Source organism: Arvicanthis niloticus, chromosome 3, assembly GCF_011762505.2.
Source record: "Arvicanthis niloticus isolate mArvNil1 chromosome 3, mArvNil1.pat.X, whole genome shotgun sequence".
Lineage (NCBI taxonomy): Eukaryota > Metazoa > Chordata > Mammalia > Rodentia > Muridae > Arvicanthis > Arvicanthis niloticus.
In genome coordinates, this window is record NC_047660.1 from 102,872,236 (window position 1) to 102,898,923 (window position 26,688).

The 26,688-nt window shown below is 40.3% G+C and overlaps 1 non-coding gene across 1 annotated transcript; it reads left to right on the forward strand.

The window, feature by feature from the left end:
- Nucleotides 1-20,789: 20,789 nt before the first annotated feature.
- On the forward strand, nt 20,790-20,921 carry LOC117706407 (small nucleolar RNA SNORA17). The gene has a single exon (XR_004606515.1). It is a non-coding gene; the product is annotated as a small nucleolar RNA SNORA17 (small nucleolar RNA).
- Nucleotides 20,922-26,688: the final 5,767 nt, after the last annotated feature.

The following is a 26,688-nucleotide window of genomic DNA, read 5'->3' on the forward strand; positions in this document are numbered from 1 at the left end:
CTATATCAGCTCAAAGGAGAACCACCATCATCTCAACCAAGTTCTAGCTCAGTTAACTTGGGGCTTTCCACTTTTCTGCATCCCAATAGCAGAGGGTCCACACCCCTGTGGCTGTCTGCTGCCATTGGCCAGATGAACCTAGGAGATGATTAGAAGACAGGGCTCTGGTGAAAGATCTTCATTGACTTCTGCAACAGTGACTTCTCCCTCCTTCCTTGTTCTGTGTTTGCTATTTCTTCCCAGACTTAGTAGTTATTATTCTTGAGGGAAAAGGCTGGCTCTTAAGTCAGGCTTCTGTCTTGCTCTCAGGTGGGCCATTACTATAGAAGTTTTGGTTCAGCATTTACATAAACTCAGGGAAAGAAATGGGGCCAGGGAATGGGATTTCTGTTCTGCTGAACGTTAGACTCACTCAGCCATTTTATTAACACCTGGATCCCTTCACTAGCGCATTGAACTCAGATTGCCAGTGTGGAGGGAGGGGCTGGAAGACAGGACCTTCTGAGCGAAGGCAGGACTCAAGATGTTGCTACTCTGTTGAGGTTGGGGGCTGGGAGCTAACAAGATGTGAAGGAGAAAAGGAAGAGGCAAAGGATATAAATGTATCTTGAGATTAATACTCAGAGGTGAGGACTGGCATTTCTACCAATGTCCTCTTTGTTTCCACGGGCTTTCCTGTTAGGAAGGAATCATTTTGGAATTATTTGCTTCCTTGTTTTGTGAGAATCTAACAAGAATTGGTTGGAATCTAATTGCTGGGACCTGGTTCTAAATATTAGCTGAAATATGCATATATTTGGATGAACAATAATCATAAGATTTTACTTCCACTGCAGTCTGAATTAGTGAGCACGCTGCTTTTATAGATTACTCCTACATAAGATACATAAACAGCACCTGAAAACTTCATAATCTATGTACTTTTGTTGGCTAGAAATTTGATATGGCTAGCTTTTTTCGTTTTATCAACTTGACCCAACTCAGACACTCATGGGAAGAGAGAACCTTACCTGAAGAATTGGCTTTTCCAAATTGGCCTCTCTTGCATGTTGGTTGGACATTTTCTTGAATATTGGTATAGGAGAAGAATAACACAATCCACTGTGTTATTATATAGTTATATCCACTATAAAAAAAGCCAGCTGACTAACCCAGAGGGAGCAAGTTAGTCATCAGTGTGTTTCCATGGTATGTGCTCTAGATTCTAGGTTCCTGTTTTGAGTTGATTCTTTCTTTGCTGATGGACAGTAACCTGTAAGTTGTAACCCATTTCTTTTTTATTTTTGTCCTAAAGTAATCTAGGATAAAAACTGGTACCAATAATAGGAGCTGGCTATTGTTTTTGAAAGGGGGATGTAAAAGTGTTCTCAAATTTGAACTGGAAAAGCCCAAGAATAGGAATTCTGATAGAAATGCAGAGGTTGGTGGTTTAGCTCATGAAGTTTTAGAGAAAAATTTGAGAATTTCTCAAAGACTCTATAATGATTGCTTATGTATGTATTTGAATTAAGAATTTGTGGAAGTGAAATTATCACCTTATAGAGACACTTGATACTAGATATCCAGGAGTAAAAAGTCATCTTAATAAATGAACAAACAAATAAATAGTTAAATAAATAAATAAATAAATAAATAAATAAATAAATAGCATTATTGAGGTAAAATCTTTTGGAATGTATTTCCTTAGGTTTGGCATGTAGAAGCTATAGTTCAGGGAAGCCAAAACTGGATGTTAAGCTCATAGCCAAGTTGACAATGTGTAAGTATCTCCTACATGGTGCTTTAAAGACATAAGAGATGTACGATTTAGGGGGAAGGGTGTCATGGAGAGCAGCTAAGACCTGTATGTCTGTAGCATGGTTGGAGACACTGAAGAGAGGCCAGAAGAGGCCATTGATGAGGTGAAGCCTCAGTTTCAGTAGAGACTCCAGAATTTTGGAGAATGCCAAGACCATGGGTCATGCAGAAAGTTCAGTGGCAGGTGTGGAGTGAAGCCAGCCTCAGGTTAGTAGATAAGCTGTGTGTGCTTTAGATGGCAGAAATAAAGAAGATGGATTCCCCAAACCCTTTGTTACCCAGAGGATTATGTCATGAGGAGTCAGGACTTTGATTTTTTTTAAATGTGATTGATTTATTTATTTTTGTTTTTTCCTATTGGAATCAGGACATACATAACTTGATTTTGATTTTTATAGGAATCTGAAATGTAGAGACTGTGGACTTTAAAGAGATAAATGAAATTTTAAAACATTGCAAATTTTAATGAGAATAGGACTTTTCAAAATTGAACTATATTTTTATATGTTGTTATTAACATGGGATGTTTTAGATAAACAGGAAAAGAAAGGTTTGATTTGATAGTGATATGTATATATGTCAAGTTGACAAGAGACAGAGCTGGATAGTTTTTAATGTCAACTTGACACAACCTAGACAGAACTAAGAAGAAACATCAGTTAAAGAAATTGCCTACATTAGACTGGCCTGTGAATATGTCTCTGGGGTATTTTATAGATTGTTAAGTGGTGTAAGAAAGATCATTCTAGTATGGGTAGTATATTTATCAGAAGGTAAGCCTGGGCTGTTAAAACAATCTGGATTAGTAAACTAGAAGAAGAAAGCCAGTTACAAATGTTAATCCATGGTCTCTGCTTTAGTTTCTGATCCAAGTTTTTGCCTTGAGTTCCTGCCTTAGCTTCATTTATTTTTGAACTTTAATCTTCAAACAGAAGTAAACCATTTTTTTTCCTTCCAACTTGCTTTTGGCAGTTTCCTCTACCATAACAACAGAAAGCAAACTAAAGGAAGTGCATGGTTTAACTCTACTCCATCTCTCAGCCCTGTGACTGGATCGACCTTCAGCTTAAAGACTTTTTTGTTTTGGTTTGGTTTTTGGTTTATTAAACTTCTGTGGAGCTTAGGTATTCACCAATTTAATGCATCAGCAAAGCACTCAAAATAAACTGCTCTTTCTCTCGACATGGCTCTTTCTGACTTTAGTTTCCAGGATCTATAAGCGAGATTGAAAGTGCTGAGCTCCAAGACAGTTAATTAAATGTTGTTAATTTACTCACTCAGCCAATCATCAAATGCTTCCTAACAACTGAACTGTGTTTCAGTACAGGGCACAGGCTCATCCCTCAAGGGAACCACAGATTAAGAAAAGGTGATAACGCTTATACTATCCATGTATACTTTAAAATTCCCTAATATTGTTTTGACATTTCTTTCTTAAGAGAAGACTTGTGGAATGAATTGTAAAATCCCCAGATTTCTCTCAATCTTATAATTTTAAACATTTTCCTAATAAAATGGTATATTCAGAGGGCTTTAGGACTTTTGTGGCCCACAAATTTATTTTCTACACTCAGATAGTGCTATTACAAGGTTTAGGTACAAGGCACCATTTGGGAGCATCTTATATTTATTTACATGTGAATGTTCAAGATCAGGCATGCACTCCTTTCTTACATGGATCTTTTCAAAAAACAGAACAAGATGGTAGCTGAGTACGACCCTTTTAGAGCTTTCTCTACAGACACAGCGAGTTGAACCATTGTCTGAGTACCAAACTATCAGCAGAAGAGCTGAGGAAACCTCTTGAGAGTCCACAGCACTTGTGTTTAGTAGAGCAGTATAAAGGGGGCTTTGGAAGGAAGAGAGAAAGAGCTGCAGCCATCATTCTTTCTCCCCAAGTAGCACAGTCTGGGGAGAGAGGTACCTGTCACTGAGGGAGGGACCAAGGATACAACCTAAGCCATCGAAGTACTTAGTACCAAGACAATCATAATGAAGTACAGTGCTGAGCCTAGACTCACAGTTTCCAAAGCGATACTGACCCTGGAGAACTGCATTATGCCACATGGCAAAGAGACTACCCTGCTACTCTTTGTCCAACCTATTCTGCAGCCATTATTCTTTCTAGCTCATGATGATGGAGCCTCTAGATCACTTCCGGCATCAAGCAGTGACTTATGCAACTTTGATATGGGCCTACACATCAGTTTTAATGTTGGAGTAGAATGAGGAACACTTTCCTGTTATAGTAATCATTTGAGAGATTCTATTTGGGGATCTCATCTTAGATCATTTAGTTCTCAAATAAAAGACACAAACCCTTTATATTTATAATAATCCTTAAAGCACTAGAGCTGGGAAGATATCAACCTCTATACTATTTTGTTTACCTCCCTGTCAATATCCCAAGATATAACTTCTTATTTTTTGCCTGGCTTGCTCCTACTCCAAATCGATGGTCATCATGGCTGTGTGCCACCTACCCCATGATTCACCTACCCCATGGCATCTTTCTCCTTCTCCTTCTCCTTCTCCTTCTCCTTCTCCTTCTCCTTCTCCTTCTCCTTCTCCTTCTCCTTCTCCTTCTCCTTCTCCTTCTCCTTCTCCTTCTCCTTCTCCTTCTCCTTCTCCTTCTCCTCCTCCTCCTCCTCCTCCTCCTCCTCCTCCTCCTCCTCCTCCTCCTCCTCCTCCTCCTCCTCTTCCTCCTCCTCCTCCTCCTCCTCCTCCTCCTCCTCCTCCTCTTCTTCTTCTTCTTCTTCTTCTTCTTCTTCTTCTTCTTCTTCTTCTTCTTCTTCTTCTTCTTCTTCTTCTTCTTCTTCTTCTTCATCTCTCTCTCTTTTGTGGTATCTGCCTTAAACGCCTGGACCTCTCTTTTGCCTAGTTGACTTGTATTAAAACAACACAGAAGCATTTGAGTAAAAACAGCATCAGACCAACCCACTATACCTTCTCTCTTTCTGAGTCTCTGCAGGCTTGGTGGCTATGAGACTTGGATATAATCTACCCAGCCTTGCACCAGCCTTTGTATTCAAAGCCTCTTGGTAATCACAAAGTAAAAGCCCATATAATAGACAAATCAAAAATAATAAGCAAGTCACCAAAATACACTGTTACTTTAGTAAGACTTTGCATTGTAATATCTGGCATATAAACACATTAAATTCTCCAGTTAACTGGCAGAGTGATTGAATCAATAAATAAACACAAAAATGAACAACCTCTGGGGAGGTCTCTGCAAACACCAGGGTTGGCAGAGAAACAATGTGCCTGAGGAAAACAAGAAATCTGGTTCAACAACATTTAGTAGCTGGTGTTGGTTCAAACTTCTAGTCTGACACCAGGCAGTTTATTTTAGACATAGTGCTATTTCAAAAAAAAAGTTTCCTTGTAACAATGGTCCAAGTTCCATGTATGCAAAAAAGCTTAATGTGTGACCACATAGGAAACTCTTTTGTAAAGTACATGTGACCTCTTCCATTTACATGGTTTCTGTAGCTTAATGACCTATGGTAGGATCTGGTGTGGCCTTTGTCTTACAGAGAGTGTAGAGGTCATCCAGCTATAAAATACATGTGATATTTTTTTTATAAGGATGATTGACTGAGAATCAATGCTTAGGATAAAGTTTAGGAAGGAAGAGTCTGGGATAAACATAATAGTCTGGGACATTCAGGTCTAACTTCACAGATACTCCAAGTCACCAGGACATTAACTGCCTTTACTTCCAGAAGGCTCTGGGTAGAACAAATATACATTCCTTCTGTTGAAGAGAACCTGAGTGCTTAACATTTCTGGGTTTCCTGGTACTTATCTATGAGCACACAGAAGTTGTGACCTCTACAAACCTTCTAAAACAAAACAAAACAAAACAAAACAAACAGAACAACTATATGTGCTTATAAGATATGTTTTCCTGAATCTAAGGACACAGATAGATTGAAATTGAAGGGATGTATATGGAAACTCAAACAAAGCAGAAAGAGATACAACAGTATTAGATATTCTAAATCTATTAGGTATTAAAAACATATTAAAAGAGAACAAGAGAGCTATAACAGGAAAGAGGTTGAGGAATTCAGCAGTAAGAAATGGCTGTTGTAAATATATGTGCAGCCAGTACCAAAGGCAGTACTGTTCAATATGGTCATAGCCAGGGGCTCTTACATCTCACTACACACAGTGGATGCTTTGCTGGGAATGGAGCAAGAATTACCAGACCTCATTTGTGCTTGTTGCCTCACAGACCCAACGAACACTACAGAAGCCCACCCAGCAGTTGCTGAAGGAACGTCTGTCTCGTCAGTACGTAGAACATTCTCTAGAGGAGAGCACATTGAAAGTCAGAAGACATGTCCCACAAACTAAAAAATCAAACTCATATTGAGTATCTTTTCTGATCAATGTTTAATAATGAAGCTTGAAATCAGTAACTACAACTTTGGAAGCTATACAAATACACAGAAGTTTAAACAATCTATAATGACTTGTATTTGTTGTCTTTATGTGTTTGTGTCTTTGTGTTGTGTGTCTCTGTGTGTTGTTCATCTATAGTTTCTGTGTGTTATACATGAGTTGTTGTATGCTGCATCTGTGTGTTCTCTCTCTCTCTCTCTCTCTCTCTCTCTCTCTCTCTCTCTGTCTGTGTGTGTGTGTGTGTGTGTGTGATGAGTATATGCATGCATGCACTTGTGCCTGTACATATAGAGAACACAGTGGGACTTTGTATGTCTTCTTTCTGTCTTCAGTTTACTGCCTCAAGACAAATTCTGTTAGGGAACCAGGGGCCTGACAGTTGGGCTGGGTATCCCAGTGAGCTCCTCAGATTCTGTGTCTTGACTCTGAGTATGAGTGATGGGATTACAGTAATACCTGGCTTTTTATGTGGTTGCTGGGGATTCAAACTCAAGCAATACCCCAATGAGCTATTTCTCAATCCACTACTTAATTTTGAGCAGCCAGTTGGGTGCAACAAGAAAGAAATCAAGAAGGAAAATCTTTAACAATTCTTGAAAGAAATGAAAAGCAGAGACCGAATGCACATTAGTGAGTGCCTCTTCAGTTTCTGTCACGAGTGTGCTACAGTTGTTATTATGGCACCCTTTTGGCTCTTTGCCTAATTTATTCTCAGGTTTTATTTCTATGTTTTGTATAAATGTGATTGCTTTCTTGATTTCTATTTCAGATAATTCCCTCTGGCACACTGCACTGTTGATAATTTTGTGTGCTGGTTACAGTAGACTTTTGTGGGGTTGGGGGTTCTCTGTATGCATTCCTGTCAGCTGCAAACAGCAACAGTTTGACTTCACGTTCCCTTGGGGTGCTTATTATTTCTCTTGCAGGATTGTTCAGGCTGGGACTTCTAAGAATGATAAAAGTGGGCATTCTTTTTTTGTTCTGTAAGTCAGGAAGAGAGCTTTCAGCTTTCACACATTCAATTTAATATATGTTGCTTGTTATAAGTAGCCTTGGCTATATTGATGTAGACTTCAGTTTTTAAAGATTTATTGGTTTTAATTTTATGGGTATGAGTGTTTTGCCTGCATACAGGTATGTGTAGCACATGTGCTATGCTTGCCAGAATGGGGCATTAGATCTCAACTAGAATTACAGATGGTTGAGAAGACCAAATCAGGTCTTGTGTAAGAGCCGCAAAGATTCTTACTTACAAGCCATCTCTTCAGTCTCTGAAGTATATTTCTTGTATGTGTAATTGCCTTACATTTTTACCGTGAAAGATGCTGAATTGTATTGAATACCTTTTGTGTATCTATTGACTGACTGTCATGTGATTTTTGTCCCTCATTCTGCTGACGTGGTTAATATGGTCATTGATTTTAATATAATGAACCATCTTATGTCCCTGACCTGAATCTCACTTGGTCATGGATATTGACTTCTTTAAAGTGCTATTGTTGAATTTGATTTACTAACATTTTATTGAGAAAATTTTCACCTATGCTTATTAAGAGTTGTTGTGTGGGTTTATCTCTAGGCTCTATTCTGTCCCATTGACCAGTGTATCTGTTTTCATGTCAATGCTATGCTATGTTGATTACCACAGCGTTGAAATGCTTGGTGATCACTCAGTGCCGTACTTCCTGCTTAGTTCTTTTTTCTCCAAATTGATAATTCTATTTCTATTATGTGTGCTTATGTGTGCCTCCATATGCATTTTAGAATGACTTTTCTAAATCTGTGAAGACTGTATTAATATGTTAATAGGCACTGCACTAACTATATATATATATTGTTTTGTGTAGTGTGGATAACTTTAAAATATTGAACAAAATTAAAAAAATGTGCTATATAGAATAAGATTCTGAATTGCAGACAAATCCGGAGGCTGAAGCTGGAATAGACAAATTCAAAGTCTTCTTGAGCTGTAGAGTGGGTTCAAGGTTGTCTAGTCAACTTACTGAGACTTTGTCTCAAAATAAAAAGGAAAAGGGGAATAGGAAATAGAACTCAGACACGCATCCTACAGCCCTGGGTTCAGTCCTTGGAGTTGCAAAGTTAATTGCAGAGAACAAGGGCCATTTGTTGTTGTCTCCTATAACTAGTGTAAACATGTGCTTTGATGGAGTAAAGGAAAGTCATTGCTAAGTGGGAAGATACTCATAGGAGCACAGAATATTTTAACAGTAGCTTCAAGAAAGTGTAGTACTGCAAAATGTAACGGTATTTGTTTCTTGTTTTTATTTTTTCCCCTGATTTTTTTTGAGGTAGAATCTTGTCATATAGTTTCATCTCACTTGGAATTTGCTATTACAGCTCAGGCTGTCCTTGAACTCTTGGTCTTACTGTCTTAGACTCCTAAATGCTGGAGCTACAGATGTGTTCCATTGGCTGTGAAATGTACTAGTGTGTGTCAGATCCCTTCCTAATGGCTCTGGCAGTTCTCTCCCTCATGGCTACAGTAAAACCTTTCACCTTTCTCCTCAGCTATACCTGGGAGCTATCATGTTCTCACATTCTCACTTTCATGTGATTTTATTATGAGGCCTTAGTGCCAGCACCAACACACAAACACACACACACACACACACACACACACACACACACACACACACACACACACAACTTTTACTGGATTCTCATTGCAAGTTTGAGTTAAGTCTAGGACTCTGGGCTCTGATGGTTTTGATGGGAATACCAGGTGAGTCAGCCATGGCAGGTAGGAACTGGGCCTGTTACATGGTTGTTAGAGGCCTCTGAAACCCTGGTGTCAAGCTGTGTGCTCTGTCCTAATCCAGCTCTGCTCACACCATTGAGTCATTTGTCCCAGTAAAAGCTTTGTGTGGGTGAGAAAGATAAGACCACACACCAATAAATAACCTGATTGCTTCCTTCAGGGCATTCCTACCAACCAATTTATCAGTGCCAGCAGTGTGCTCACCAAGGCAAATAGCTCACTTTTCAAACCACAATCTCCTAATCAAGATTCACGTTCATATTCACCTCTGTGTGTTCCAATGCTGAGTTCTCAGGTCACAGACTCTTGTTCAATCTCCTGTCAGCTCTCACCTTGAAAGATGGGCTTTCAAGGCAAGAAAGTGGCCCCTGCATGTACCTCCTTGCTGCATCCTGTGAACAAAAAGACCCTGAGATTGCTCATTAGCATTTCCCTTATGTTACTGAGATAGAATATACAGCTTTGAATAATAACAATTGTTGATTATTTTAACGTGTTCAAAAGAGACTTTGGCCTCATGTCCCCTCAAAGATCCCAGGTTGATTTCAGCCGTAGTGAGTGGCAGAGGACACTCATGCCATGTAGCTTGCTGATAGCTGGCAGTTCACAGGACGTCAGAGACCAGGGAAGTCTTGAGTGCAGAGGTGACAGGCAACCTGAAAAAGTCTCAAAAAGCTGAAGATCATTTGAGGGAGGGGGCATTAATAGCTCTTGATTGTTGTTCGGAGAGGATTTGAGTATAATAGTTTGAGTATGAAACAGAAAATTGGGTCTCATTTCGCACTCACATGGTGACTGAACCAGGAGCATATTGGTTCTATAAAACTACTGGGTTATGATTGGAGTATTTTCTTTTCTATATAAATTATGGATAACATTTTCTTCACTTAATGAGTTCTGCTTGCATTTTGGAAATACAAAATGAAATGTTTTCAGCATGAGGTCATTCATATGGCACTATAAATGAAAGTGCCATACAACATTTGAGAGAAGAAGGAGATCTATAAATTGCATTTAAGCATTTTTATTTGCTTAATAGAAAATTAAATCCAATATGTACAAATTGACTGTACACTGCTTTGCAATAAGGAGAAATTTTTTTAAACATAGAAGCAGTGATAGGCAATATGGTAATGAAAACTCCCAAAGCCTTCCTCTGTATGCTTATCAGTCAGTATTAGTCCCCCCAAATCTTAAAATAGTCACAATGGGATCATGTTTTAAATTAAGCTAGTTATTGGCTAGTTTTTAGATTGTTTGCTATAAAATTGCATGCCCTGTTGTTTTTGAAAGTTGATACTCAGTCTCATTAGGTTTGTTCTGGAGGCATGATTTTTTATCATTGATCTTGTATACAGATTGCAAAAAGGGCACATTTTCATGATGTGATAGCAAGTGTTTAGTTCAGAATGATAGATAGGTTTCCTGCTGCTGTTTTCTCTCTGGGTTATTTGGATTAGAGCAAGTTGGTAGATAAATACATCAAGAGTGCTGAGTTCACTGTCATTTGATGTAATGAATGAGTTAGGCAAAACCCGCAACCAGGCTGCTACAAATTACTAAGTACTTGGGATCAAAGTGCCTCTGGCCTGCTGGACTCCATGCACATGGTTTGCCCTCTGGAAACCCATGTGCTACATAATCTCATTTCCTCTTACTTTATACTCAATACAAAACCACAATGGACTGCGAGCTTGCTAATCTGTCTTCTTAGAGGGTTTGGTTAGTCTTATTTCTTTTACTATATGGTGTCTAAAGAAAATATCCTGGACACAAGAGGATAAGAAAAACACATTTGAAGACTTCTTTCTTAGTGTCTGTGTGTAGAGGGGTGAGGAGAGAGGAGAGAGGAGCGAGGAGAGAGGAGAAAGGAGAGAGGGGAAGAGAGAGAGAGGTGTAGAGGGAGATCTGGTATTTACTCACCATGTGGTCTTCAAATGCCTCAGAAATCCGTAAGTCAGAAAGGCAAGTCAGATCTTATGGGCCTGAATTGCAGGCATTTGTGAGCCTCTAAATGTGAATGCCAGAGGATAGAAATTCTGCTCCACTAAAGACCTTGAAACATGGAGTCCTCTTAATCGCTGAGCCATCTCTCCAGTCCCTGGAAGGGTTTTGATGTTTTTCATCCTAGTTTTAGAGTCGGGCTGTAATAATTTACACCAGGTCCAGCAGGGAAATGCTTCCTCTAGTTTCGCCTCCCACCCTACCCCCAGATCTTGTTTCCTTAAGTCTGTCTGCTTGCCTCCAGGAACCTGGAAGTCCCATCTATCCCTTCTGCCCATGGCTTCTTTACTGACAGATCAAGAACCAATTGGGGAACAGGCCCTTAGCATCATAACCACCCCTACATCTTGTTTTACTGTATTTAAAATTATTTATTTATTTATTTATTTTTCTGGTGTGGCCTGGTTCGTTTGTCAGCATCTGTTTCTGGAGACAGGGTTTGCACAGTTTGCTTTGCAATGGTAAAGATCACCATAGTGCTCCTTGGATCGTTTACCGTTTGTGGTATGCTTCAGTCTCAGAACTCAGAAGGTCCTCAAATTTAACCCACAGCTGGCAGTGTCACAGGTGTTGCTGCAGCTGAGACTGAATCCAATATTAATAATCTTGAAGTCCTGAGAGCTAATTTTACTACCGTCTATCTGCTGCAGAGTGTTTCCTAGCTTTATTGAATAAAATATTGTTGGAGGAACTTGCCAAATGTGCAAATTCTCAACACACACCCAATCACTGTATGCCGGTTGGTACTCCTTCCAATGACTCTACTTTCCTAAATAAAGCTCCTAGAAAATGTCTGTACAGGTGCATCAAGAATTACCTGAAAAACACAGTCCTGTAACCCCTGGCACAGACTGTCCAGTCTCTTCAGAATGGAATCAGAGGTTCTAAACTCAGCCCAAATATTGGATTGAGTGAATAACCTGGTGTCTACCCTAGAGTCTGAGTCACAGTAAGATGCAACTAAGAGTTTGGGTTAAGGTTAGGGTTGAGGTTGGGTTAGGTTTAGGGTTAGGTTTGGGGTTGGGGTTTGCGGTTAGGATTAGCATTAGAGTTTGGGTTAGGGTTAGGGTTGGGGAGAGGCTGTAAGATGATTTTTTTTTTTTTTTGTAAAGGACTCAAGAAACCAAACCAGGAATGAACATTTTTGTACTTAAAGTAAAAGGGACGTTTACAAATCAGTAAAGATTCATACCTGCTAGAAAATGGGCCAAGGATATGAGCAAGAATTTGAATAAATAAAATAATTTATAGGGTGGGCAATTTTAAAGTCAATGAAAAATGAGGCTGTTTAACTTTTTAAAATGAAAGAATGAAAAAGCAGTGAAATACCATTTTTATCTTTCAAGCTTACATAGGGCCAATGAGCCAGGCGTTCTTTGGAGAATACAGATTAGTGATATGGGCCTTGAGACTGTTATCCCATCATCTCCAAGTCCATTAAAAGCGACACATCAGTTAACCTCATGGTTCTACTTTTAGGGCAGTGTTTTTTTTCTAAAAACAGCAATTCATAGATTAACATATTTTTGTGTAAAATATTGCACTGTTTTGCCAAATAGTGAAAAATTAGAAATGCTGGAAATTCCTGATAACACAAGGAAGTAAACAGAAAATAGCAGGCTATTCCTATAGAGTTTACTTTTGAAATATTCACAATCTAACCTTAAGTGTATAAGAGCAGTCTATGATATAATATCATAGCTTTACACAAAATATAGTAATTTAACTCATATGGAAAAGTTCTCTGGGTAGGAAGAATAACTGGCAACATATTCTTTTTGTTGGACTTTAATGCACACTGCACTTACTCTAAAATCAGATTCTAATGGTTTAGCATGGATTTCAAGTGGAAAAGTGGTAGCTTTTCATCAGTCTCGTAGTTGTCAGTGATGACCTACAGGTACAGACCTCCTTTTCTTTGTGGGTGTTTTCCTCTTAGGTTCAGCTTTGGATGCTACCCTGGCACATGGGCCCTTCTTGACTTTTAGTTCTGAATTTCTGTCTGCTTTCTTTTTATTTTAACATTTAAAAGGCATCTCAGAATGAGAATACCTCCTTCCATTGGTCCCTCGCCACTCCCATCCTCCTGTAGCCATCCAGTGAGCTTCTGCCGTTTTTGGAAATTTTTTTCTACAGTTTAACTAATTTTCATTATTGAAATGTATGTGCAGCATTCCAAGGTATTTCTGAATAAAATAGGAACTTAGAAAGCATGGAAGCATCAGGTGACCTGGTGTAGAGTCACTATGAGGAAGAACAGAGTATTCAAAGAGAAAGGAAGACCTTCGGGAACTCACAAAAGCAGTAAGAAAACAGCCTGAAAGTGCCAAGTGGCAGACTGGCCATGCCCCACAAGGGAGTGAGCTAAGCTGGGCACAGTGCAACCGTGCAGGAAAGGAGGTGAAGTAGAGGCCCCTTTCCACAGCTATGCCAGGACATGCCCGGAGCCCTCCCAAGCTCCAAATCTAGAAGTGGGATTAGTGAGACTGTGATTCTTTGAGGTGATCAGCAGTAGAGAGAAATTCCATTTTTTCACGATGTCACTCAGGATAGTGGCCAGGTACCATCTTCAGAGAGAACACAGAGGATATGAAGTTGGGAGAAAAAGTATTGGGGGAATCATGATAACTGTAAGTGAATATGATTAGAATATTTGACATAAAATATGTAAGTACATTCATAAAATACATACATGGTATTCTCAAAAAAAGCAATATTTTATAAATATTATATCAAACTATTATAGTAAGTACTATATTAAAAATTGAGCTCCCCTGGAGACCTGAGAACAGACAACAAGTACGAATCAGGAAGCCTTAGTGTTAACAGCCACAGTCTCAAGGTAGGAGAGAATTCTCGGAGGTCATTGTGGGGCGTGGGAGGGCTGGCAATGGTAAGCTGAAGGAGCAGTCTACAGGAGGCTCAGCACAGGTAACAAGGGCATAACTCCACCCAGTAGCTGGAAATAGGTCCTACTAACAGAGACTATCACAGGAGGATAGTGGATGAGTCAACCTCTGAAACACACACAGGTAGGTTCACGGCCGATACACCCTAGTGAATCTCTTACCTGCAGGGGAGTTACATGTGGCAACAGCTCACTTGCTTCCCCTACCCCCAATGTACACTGAAGACACCCATAGCTAGAACCTGAATGACTTCAATCTGGGACTTTGCCATTGATGAGGCTGTAAGGTTAAGTGTGGCCAGTAGAGGGCACTGGTTCGCAAAGAAGGGAGGGTATGAAGGGAACAGAGCTTTTCTCTAATGGACATTAGATCCTTGCCCCTGTGCAATGCCAGAACGAACCACGGGAAGAGCAAGTTCACAGTCGAGATTACCTCCCCAACTCCACGCATATAACTGGTAATTTTCAAGTTTCAAGGAGCTAGAGAAGTGCTACTGAAACACATTATCATTTTTATTTTAATTTTTTTCTGGTCTTGCGTGCCCTCTTTCATTTTTAAAATATACAATAGCAGTATTTATCCTATAATTAATTATAAATGTATTATTGTGTTCATGACTTTTCACACATTCATTTAATTTTGTTTGTACTTCTAGTAGTGTATTAGTTGCTTTTCTTATCCCTGTAATCAAGTACCTGACAGAAGTAACTAAAGGGAGAAAGGCTTGATTTTGGCTTACAGTTCACGGGATACTGGAAATGGATGGATGCAAGAGTAGAAAATAGTGTGTCACTTTATATAATGTCAGAAAACAGAGAAGGCTGGCGCTAAGGTCATATTCCCTTTTATTTAGTCTTGAACTTCAGACCTTGAGACAGGGTCATCCACATTCAGAGTGGGTTTTCCCTCTTTAGTAAAACTTTTCTGTAAATATTTTTTAATATACCATATGTATATACTCTCTGGAGAATGCAAATAGTAGTCAGTAATCTTTCCACATGATTTAGGGTAGAAGGAAAATATTTCCTCCATGATGCTGGTAAGGATAAGGTTAGTTGCTTGTGTTTTCTCTTTCCTTGATAATCTGAGAAGATGTGTGGGCTTTGGCTATGAATTTAGTAATCATCACAAGGCCTTCTTTAGCTTCAAGGTGTTCTTGCCTTAGGAGCTGGGCAAGTATGTCTTTTCTCAAAGTCCTCCCCTGGCGAAACACAACTGTTAATTCATTCTGCTCAGGTGCCCTCCATGGAACTGGGGCTCAATCTACACTCTTCCCAGTCTCCACCATGACTGAGTCTCACTTTCTGGCAGTGGCTCATTCAAATCAAGGTTTCTCTAATCATCTCACTTATTGTTTTCCTCTTTGTTTCTTTTTGGCAACGAAAGCAAAGCATTTGATCCAAATTATTGTTAGGCTCCATGATTTTGAGGAAATCCAGCTTAAGACAATAGCTATCTGGGTAGATGATATAGGTCCTTAAGAAGAGTTACTTATAAACACTGATTACTTATAAATAGTTATTTACAAAAACTACTCAGCTTATTAACCACAGCAGGTCTCCACTGAATTCCTGGTATATCCTTAGCTATGAAGTGAAGATTACTATTTTAAAACAGAAGCTGATGATTTGGTGTAACATAGCAAAGGCTCCTGCCATCAGATGCCTGGGCTTCCAGAGTACTTCTGTTCATTTCTTTTATAAATGATGACCCATGTGACTAATGCAGGAATCTCATTGTGGGTGATGACTCAACCCCCAGTCCTTGCCAAGAACTACTAGATTCTGAGTGTTTGAAAGCAAAGTATGGTTTGAAAATCCCACTAAGTTATATGACTCAAGAGCTGGATCCAGCTTAACAGCCACAATGCGGATTGTTTGTGAATTGAATTTCAGATTTCCTTTAATTACAGGAATCGCTTTGTGAGCTTCAGCTTCTCTTCTGAACTAGAAATGAAAGAAAATTGTAACTATATATTTTAGTAAATTACATGTCATTATAAATTAATTTCAGGACACAAATAGCTTTATCTCTGCTCAAAAGTGGTCTTGACCAATGGACACAAAACTACTGAGAATAGTAATGCCCACAGTTAAGCTTTATTACAGACTTACTTTGTGCCGAGCACTGTGAAAACTATTTTATGATTTTTTATTATTAACCTTGATGGTATTTGTAAGAGTTATTTTTTAACCTTTGTAGTTGTTATGACTAAAAACAGAAATACTGTTGTTGTATGTGTGTGTGACCCAGGCTAGACTTAATCTTTGATCCTGTTGTCTTGGCCTCCCAAGTACTGAACTCATAGCTATGCAGCACTGAGCCTACCCTAAATATCGCAGAGAGAGAGAGAGAGAGAGAGAGAGAGAGAGAGAGAGAGAGAGAGAGAGGGAATCTGGCTTTTATTTGTACACACTTATTCATATGATTGCCCTGAGGAAAATCCTTCTCCTTGAAGTCTTGGCTCAGTGCTACTTCCTCTAAGAAGTCTTCCATGTCTCCTGCCCTTGACCTGTCCAAAATAATTCCTTCATATTTCCTTTCAATTGTCAAAGGCATGGTATGACCCTTGACCTGATTTTAGGGTTGTTTCCTTGCATGCCTTTTTCTTCCCTTTTGGAGTGTCAGGCTTAAGAAGTTATCTTGGACAGGCCTACTTCATGCAATCTGGCACCCACAGGTTAAGCTCACTCAAGAGTTGGATGTATATTGTGTTAATTTTTCATTGGTGACATCAGCAAACATCTACTTATCCAAGATCCTACCAAATGACACAACAAATGAATGATTCCATTTGTCTAATGTCATAAATCAGTTTATTGTGCTCATTTACTGGAACATGGTGAAGAGCTCCTTAGAGATATATGGGTGACCCCAAACAACTGCATTAATAAAAACCAGCACTCTAGCATAGATAATAACTCCTCCTTAGCCACAACGACATTTGTCAGTGAGTTTTCCATCCCTTGTGCATTCCAGAAACTCCCCAAACAATCATGTGCACAAGGCACAATTACATACAACTCAGAGAAACAGAAGAGAAGAGTGTGGTTGAACTTTTGTGTGAGGTCTTATGATCTTTCTATCTCTTCCTCTTAGAACATCAATATGCTGGATTTAATTGAGGGCCTCTTGCAGGTAATCACAGGTGCTCTGATTAATACAACAATAGCTTTATTGTGGCCAGAGTACAATGGTTTATAACATATTGTCAAGTCTTAAGACTAGGGTTAGATATATATTCAAAATACCCTTAATAGGCCGGAGCTAAGCTAGGGGTTCATAGTTGTACTTAGGGAACATGTGCTTGAAAAGTACTCTGTTTAAAAAGATAGGTAATATGATGACAAAGAGTGATTACAATGTGGATGATAATGAAGCCAGTTTGCTCTCTGAGGCACATCTGCTTATCAGCTGGATCTATAAGGAAAACTGGCACAAGTCATGCGGGAGCTTCTGCTTCTTGCTGAACGTATGCCCTTGGATTCACCAAATCAAACAGTGAGTGGAATGGTTTCAAAATGTTTATGGCTTTACTAAATAGTTACAGGGTTTCCTTTCTTAAGGTGAAGCTGACCTAAAATCCTATCTCATGAAGATAATAGAGTCCTTTAAGGAGTATATAAATAACTCACTGAAATAAAGAAATACAGGAAAACACAGGTAAATAGGTAGAAGCCCTTAAAGAGACAAATAAATCTCTTAAAGAAATGTAGGAGAACACATCAAACAGGTAAAGGAATTGAATAAAGCTGTCCAAGACCTAAAAGTGGAAGTAGAAACAATAAAGAAAACCTTAATGGAGGCAAACCTAGAAATAGAAAACCTAGGAAAGAGGTCAGGAATTACAGATATAAGTATCACCAATAGAATACAAAAGATAGAAGAAAGAATCTCAGGTGTAGGAGATACTGCAGAAGAGATTGATATAGCTGTCAAAGAAAATTCAAAACATAAAATACTCCTAACCCTCTGCAGCTAGCATGGAGTAGATCTGCATGTACCTTGTTACTTAAAAACTTCTTGTTGAGCTTTTATTGTATGATCTTGAGGTTCCTTATGCTTATTCTGGGGTTTTTCACTTGTGAAAATCAACTACTATTTTGATTTTTGAAATTAAAATATAATTGCATAATTTCCTCCTTAATGTTCTTCAACCTCTCCCATGTAACACACTCTCCCCTTGCATTCTCAAGTTCATGTCCTCTGGCTTTTATTGTGGTGTACATATTCGTAAATATATAAATATAATCTCAAAAATACCTCCTAACACAAAGCATCGAGGAAATTCAAGACATGATGAAAAGACCAAATCTGAAAATAATTGGAATAGAGGAGAATGAAGATTCCCAGATCGAAGGACCTGAAAATGCCTTCAACAAAATTATAGAAGAAAACTTCCTTAACCTAAAGAAAGAGATGACCATAAAGGTACAAGAAGCCTATAGAACACCAAATAAATGAGACCAAAAAAGAAAATACTTTCATCACATAATAATTAAAACACTAAGTGCAGAGAACAAAGAAAGAATATTAAAAGCTGCAAGGGAAAATGGCCAAGTAAAATACAAAGGTAGACCTATCAGAATAAGACCAGACTTCTCAACAAAGACTATGAAAGCCAGAAGAACATGGTCAGAAGTCAGGCAGACTCTAAGAGAACACAGATGCCAGCCCAGGCTACTATACCCAGCAAAACTCTCAATCATCATAGATGAAGAAAACAAAATATTCCAGGATAAAACCAAATTTAAACAGTATCTATCTACAAATCCAGCCCTACAGAGGGTCCTAGAAGGAAAACCCCAAAATAAAAAAGGTAACTACACCAAAGAAGACAAGATATTAAGCATCTCACAGCAAAGCCTAAAGGAGAGAACTAAAAGCACATAAAGCCACCTACAAATGCAAACATATCAGGAACCAACAGTCATCTGTCTTTAACATCTCTCAATATTAATGGACTCAACTCACCCATAAAAAGACATAAGCTAACAGACTGGGTATACAAACAAGATCCAACATTTTGCAGCATACAAGAAACACACCTCAATAACAAAGAAATACACTATCTCAGAGTAAAAGGATGGAAAAAGGCCTTCTAAGCAAATGGTCCCTGGAAACAAGCTGGAGTTGCCATCCTAATATTCAATAAAATAGACTTTCAACCAAAAGTTTATCAAGTGTGATGAGGAAGGTCACTTTATATTCATCAAAAGGAAAATCCATCAAGAGAAAGTCTCAATTTTGAACATCTATACCCCAAATGCACGGGCACTCACATTCATAAAAGAAAGTTTACTAAAACTCAAAACATACATTGAACCCCACACATTAATAGTGGGAGACTTCAACATCCCACTCTCACCAATGAACAGGTCATGGCAACAGAAACTAAACAGACACAGTGAAACTAATATAGGTTATGAACCAAATGGATTTAACAGATATCTACAGAACATTTCACCCTAAAACAAAGAATACACCTTCTCAGCACCTCATTGTACCTTCTCCAAAATTGGTCATATAATTGGTCACAAAACAACCCTCAACCAACACAAGAAGATTGAAATAATTCCATGTATCCTATTAGATCATCATGGCCTCATGCTGGTCTTCAATAACAAAACAAAAACAACAGAAAGCCCACATACAAGTGGAAACTGAACAACTCTCTACTCAATGATAACTTGGTCAGAGAAGAAATAGAGAAAGACTTCCTGAAATTTAATAAAAATGTTGACACAGCATACACAAACTTATGGGACACAATAAAAGTGGTGCTAAGAGAAAATTTTATAGCACTAAGTGCCCTGGTAAAGAAACTGGAGAGATCTTATATTTGTTTGGGTCAGGAATATTTAATTCACTCCTTGTTACACAAATTTGTGTCTTCTATTTTATCACAGAATGTGATTCTCATTCGTAGAGTCTTTTCATAGGAGTATGCTGTGTTAACTTTATGAATCCATACTGGGATCATTGAAGTGTAGTTAACTTCCTGTGACCTATCATTAAACAAGGAGAATCACACACTGTCAGGTGCCAGGGTTGCTTCCTAGAGTAATGGGCCTGTGCAAGAACCCTGTGACACAAAGAAGCTCTTTGGCCAACGAAGTTCAGAGTCTCAGAAATACAGTTGGTAAGTGCCAGGGTTTTAGTTATGTACTTTAATCCAGAAGTCCCTCATCCCAGAGGATCCTGTTTAGATCGAGGGTGAAAGTACATACCCGATACTATTGCTGATTCCAAGAAGTGCTTGCTGACAGGAGTCTGGTATAGATAGCTGTCCCCTGGGAAGCTCTGCTAGCTCCTGACTAATACAAATGCAGATACTCACAGATAACCATCTGACTGAGCCCTGGGACCCCAATGGAAGAGTTAAGGGAAGGATTAAAGGAGCTGAAGGGGATTGCAACCTCATAGGAAGAACAACAATATCAACTAAGGGGACCAGAGCTCCCAGGGACTAAACCACCAACCAAAGAGTATACACGGACATGTCCATGGCTCTAGCTACATATGTAGCAGAGAATTGCCTTATCTGGTGTCAATGGGAGGGGAGGCCCTGGGTCCTGTGGAGGCTTGATGCCCCAGTGTAGGGGGATGCTAGAGTGGTAAGGTGGGAGTGGGAGTAGAGACAAAAGGGAGAAGGATTAGGATGAGGGGTTTGCAAAAAGGAGACTGGGAAGGGGGACAACATTTGAAATGTAAATAAATAAAATAGCCAATAAAAAAGAAAGTACATATGAATATACATATGTGTGCATGTACAGAACCTTCCTACACAAAAACTCCTAGTGAACCAAGGGTATTTCATAAATTCATGACAAATGCTACTAAATATGCAATGATATTTTATGTCTTTAAAAATTATAGACATATTAACTGCCCCTACATGAGTTGCAGGTGTAGTTGCTATGTCCCGTGTGTGTCATCAGGTGGCAGAGAGGAGAGTGGCTATGTCTATGTTCAGTGTTCTGACCTATGAACATCTAAATATTTAGCAGCCTAACACTTTCTGAAGAGAGTGAGCCTGAGATGACCATTAGTCTGGTGTCTGGGGGCCTAGATAGGGAGTTAGCCTGAGATAACCACCAGTCTGGTGTCAAGCAGGCCTGGATAGACTCCCAGAATGGGGAGCAAGCTGAACACTAGAAGAACGCCATCTGGAACCATAGGCCCTGGGCAGGAGTGAGCTTGAGATAGACTAGCCTCTCTAGAAGCCATTTAGGTGGCTGGGTGAGGAGCAAGCCTGCAATGACCACCAGACTGACACCATGAAACCTAGACTGGGAGATACCCTGCTATGACCACCCGCTAGGTGCTGTGCAGGACACATGCCCCAGATGACCTCTGCCTGGTGCCATAATGCACAAGCAGGGCATAGTCACTTCTGAGACCTCTTTTGAGATGACCCCAGATACTCAATGACCCCGGCATCACTAAGAAGAGCAAGTAAGCAGTATTGAAATGGAAGAGAAAGGGACACAGAAGGATGTAGCACAATGAAGAGAGGCAAAACTAGAGACTCAAGGGTAGTGAGGAACAGCCTGATGTGAGGAGCTGGTGATGCTACCTGAAACCATGGTAGGGTCTTGGTCTGTGGGGCCACTGGGGGCCATGCCTGGGTTCATGGTCCTGCAGCATCAGAAGTCTGTTTGTTATCACCAAAGACCAGGTATGTGGGTGTCTGTCTCTGGTCTGGTCTGCAGCCTGGGGACATGTTGATGTCTGAGAGCTGTGCAGAACTGGCCCCACCCCTCACCTTGGCATCATTGGCAATCTGGCCCTGTCACTTGTCTGTTGAGTGGTAACATGGGCAAGGGAGAGATTCTCCTCTTGCCACCTATGTCAGGCTGAAGAGCTGGCCCTGAGCCCATAAAAGCCAAAAAGTTAGCCCTGTTGCTCACATGGTGTGGCACTCAGTAGAGCAGGCCCTGCACCTCACCTGAGCAGCACAGTAGAAATGACCCTGGATGTAGGAGTTCTGATTGAGCCAGCCCCAAGGTTATGAGAAGGGCAGAGCCAGCCCTGCCTCTTTGCTGTGTGATGGAATCAGCAACTGACAGATCCCCCCTTTCGCCCTTACCACTGGTGGCAGGAAGGAGAGTTGGCCCTACAGAATCATGAGAGCAGGAGAACAGTCCCTGCCCTTCACCTGGGCAGCACAGTAGAGCTAACTTTGATGTCAGGGATGCAGATGAGCCAGCCTCCAGGGTATGAGCATGGGAGATCTGGTCCCCGAACTAGTCTGCAGTGGGGCAGTATGAGCAAGGAAGAAATGTTCTCCTCCAACCTTACCCCTTGCCATCTGCTGCCCATGACCCTGGGCTTATGAGAGCAACAGAGCTGTCCCTGCCCTCATCTGGACAGTACAGTAGAATGTGTGGCTGTAGGTGAGCCAGCCCTGAGGGTGTGAATGAAGGAGAGCTGGACCTGCTTCTTGTCTGCTGGGCAATGATGCGGATTAGGGAGAGATGCCCTCTTCCTTTCCCTCACCCCTTGCCATCTGTGGAGGCCATTTCTCACCATCTATTGCATCTACTGCATCTATTGCATCTATTGCTGGCCCTGGGATCATGAGGGTAGGATCACTAGCCATGACTCTTACAAGCTGCAAACACTTGAAAGAGCAGGTCCTGCACCTCAACTTGTCAGACGGGTCAAGCTGGCCCTGCTTGTAGGGTTTGCTGGTGAGCCAGCTCTGAGGGCTTGAAAGTAGGAGAGCTGGTAAGCAGACCAGTCAGATACTTCTCAGGCCCAGATCCAGGGATTTGAATTTCCCTAACATCTACCTCATTGATGAACTACTATCTTCAACTACAGGATCCCCACAACACAGGGCAACAGCAGGATGTCCAAGAGAAGTCCCAGTGAGGATCCAGTATTAATAGAGTAGCAGAAGCCAGAGACCTTGTACCAGACCACTGAGTCATTGCAATGAACATTTGTAAGAAAAGAAGGGTGAACAAAGGGGTTCCCTGTGAATCATGATAGCTTCACAGCAAGAATTCTTCTCTCTGCAAGGGTGGAGGATGGGTAGGAAGAAATGGGGAGATGAGTAGGATTGGGGTGCATGATGTGAACCTCACAAAGAACTAAGAAAAAGTAAAAAACGATAGACATTTTAGTAATGTATTTCTACCCTGAATGCACAATACATGATTTTGTTATTTACACAATCCTGTTGCTCATCCAAAGGTTGAAATCCTTTCTTTAAAAAATTTATAGACGAATGACTTCATTCTTCTCACATTAAAAACAATGAGTCTAGAGAAGAGATTTTATTTTATCAGCTCTTTTGTGTGTGTGTGTGTGTGTGTGTGAAATATTTGTGTTAATCATGTCTTATCCTGTCCTAGCTAAAGTTATCTCTGCTTTCTTCAGGCTAACATGAGTGTCTAATTTTGACTGTGTGGCATGCTTACTTTACCAGGAGGAATGGGCCATTAGCCTATTAGGTGTTCCTTGCTGCCTGCTGAGAAGCATGGAGACTGGGTTTCCAGCTCCTTTGCAGTGCTTCTCGCTGGGTTTAGGCAGGATGACTGATTAGCTGGGTTTAGCAGAGCCCCTGTAAGTGCTTCCTTTTGGAGGGTGTTTTCCAGAAGGCGTGTCTGCAGTGGTCTGTCACAGTGGGGCCGCTCCAAATGTGTTTCAGCAAACTGTTTTCCACTTTCCTCTATTTCACCACCAGTAATGGCCATTTGTCACTTGCAAGCAAGAAACTGTCAAGGCCCAAATCATTTTACCAAGAGTGACATGAAGTGACATTTTTCAAATGCTGAACATGTTTCAAGGGGAAGAACAAGTTTACTCAGGAGAAGGTGGTGGAACAAGAACAAATAGAATATTCTCCTGGAGGAGAAAATGACTTTTCCTCACAAATGGGCTTTTCAAAGAGAGCTGTGCCAAGATCAAGCAGAGTGAAAAGCTGTCCCATCATTTTTGGGGTGACATTTAGTTTAGGAATGTTCAAATATTTTCAGTTTCAAAACATAAAATGACATTAAAATAATCTATATCTAATTACAGACTCTTGCGATTTCAAACCAAATTTGGGAGTTTCTTCCATGGAATGGTTAATGGTAAATGCCCAAACTAGAAGATAGGCTGATTGGTCTATTTTCTGTTGTGACAACAGAAAGCTGGTGATTTATACAGAAAAGTGTTTGTTTCACTCACAGTATTGCAGACTCTAAAATCAGGGTGCTAGAGTCACCTGGCTTCTGCTGAGGGGCCTCATGCTCTCTCAGCATGGCAGAATATCAGAAGAGCTGTATGTAAGAGAGGTCACATGCTACCGAGGCAGAGAAGGTACCATACAAGCTTATAAGAGTTCACAAGAACAAATCTATTTCCCAAAGACTCAACTCACTCCCACCAGACAAAGTCCATTTGCAACATAACCTAACCTAGTTTTTTAAGATACATTAGCCCCTCCAAACCCAATCACTTCCCATCTAGTTTCTTCTCATAGCCTTTCCTTTCCTCTCAGTACCCTTATGTGGTGTTCTATGCTTCCAGCACAAGCCCTTTGGGGAGAAACTACATCAAACTCTACTACCTGCTGAATGAATAGATATCATACAAACAGATTTATTTAAAATTAGATAATGTTGTTGCTGACAAGTTCAGAAAATGGAGGAAGCCCTGGACAGCTAAATCGTGAGTGAATGTTGGTGTGGACCAAAGCCTAGGACCTATGGCAAAGCTTTTCCCCAAATGGGTCAGGCTTGGATTTGGCAAAACTTTTTCTGGTCCCAAGACTAGAGTTTAGAAATGATTAATCAGTTTGTGTAAAAACTAGCAACTGCAGGTTCCGCACCCTAGATGCTTACAGCCTAAGCATGATCACCTCCAGAGACCTCACACCAAAACCAGCTAAACCCTCACTCTGCGCAGTGCCTGGAGAATATGCTGAGCTTCCGGCTTATGTGGTAGTAAGTGTGGTTCCACCAGAGTATGCACAGTCCACCTGACCCCCGCTGTTCCTTATTAGTAATTGTGTGTCTGTTCTTCCTCCATTTCCTGCTTTCCCTAGTCAGAATCATCCAGTATGAAACCTCATAGGTGACATCAGGTAAGTCTTACATCAGGTAATACTATGGTGTCTTGAGTTTCGCTGAAGGAGAAACACAATAGAACAACCTAACAGAATCGTTCCAACTTTGAAAGTTTACTCTTGAGGGACAATGATGTCCCCTGAGTCTTGGTTGGATAACTGAGTCAGCTGTACAAAGTTGCTGGTGTCTCCATTTCTTAGCTTGATAATGAATGCACTTAGCAGGATCAAAAAACCCTAACTTTGAAAACTATGACTTTGTCCCCACACTCTGCCTTTCTTACACAAATAAATGGTCAGTATAAAAACTGATTGTTCAAAAACTAGATGGAAATCATGGTGTTTCATTAGTGTATCTTCAAAGGGAGGATGCTGACACAAGAGATTGGCATGGGTCTCTTCTAGAACTCTTCTTATATTTGTAAGAAAAAAAAACCTGCGAGGTCTTGGAGTTTGCTAGTGCAATACCTTGGAGTGAGGCTGCACATAGACAGTGCTTTCTAATTTTTATCATTTCCTCTGATGTACTAGGATTCCTCATTTTTCCCTCTGTCAAGCTATTGTTCTGCCTTTAACTACTATAGTTACTAGATTGGCCTTATGGGTAGAATAGTGACTATCATGATAAGAAGTAGTAACAGCCAAGTTGTATGGACTGTTCATACCACGTTAAGCACTTGTAGCCTGATAATAATTACTAGAGCCACATTTAGGGGAGGAAGATCAGGCTTGGAGGTGTTATATAACCAGACCGGTCACTTACAGGCCCATGTGAGTTTGAGTGGACTTGTGTCCATGCAACAGTCCCAAGAGGCTATGGTCTGAACTGCTGTATTATCCCAGAGCTTCGTGTCCCATTGCACTTAAGCATAGTCACTGTGTGGGTTTTTCCTAATTTCAGGACCAGTCTTAATGAGTGGATAACAGCAATTGTAATGAGCACCACACCAGGCTCAGCAAAGCTGGATTTTGCTTACTTTGCAATTATAATGCTTGTTTGAAAATCGTGTCCAGAAGTACTTGGAGATAACAGTTCTGTGATGCAGACAATATTTCCCTTTCATTTTGTTTATAGCATTAATTAACTTTGGAAGCCCTTTGAGACTGTAGAACAAGGGAGAATTCAGGCCACTCTCTTTCCCCAAAATTAGTAAGTTTAAGTGTGGTTTTAACATGGCCTTACACACAAAAATATTCAAGGTGACATTTCTGATTCATTCTGTTTTCAACATGGCCATCTCTATCAGCACCCGAGTCGCACCCTCAGCGTCTTTATTTTTGATGTCATTGTTTCTATTGGATGTTCTACTTGAACGTTGACTTTATAGGTGTAGGACTGGTGTAATATACACATCTACTATGTGTTCAATAAACGTTTATAACTGAATTGGCATAAATGGAGGTCATTGAGCCACTCATTAGAGATTAGCATGTGTTCAGAGAAGGTGCTGAAGACTTCAGTTAATCTTCATAGTCATGTTTTGCGTAGGTCTTCTCAGGCCCATTAAACAAATTCAAGCCCACTTAACCAGTGAATGGGAGAAGTAGGTGTAAGGCCAGGGTGGTCCACGGTGCTGTCCCACCTGGTGTCATCACTGTGCAGATTGACTCTTTTTCTCTTGCTCTTCCAGAGAGGGGAGTTCTCATCTAATTGATTTGTCCAGTGAAGCAAAGGAGAGAGCCAGCCATGGGCTGTGATGCCAGATGGAATCAGCTACCTT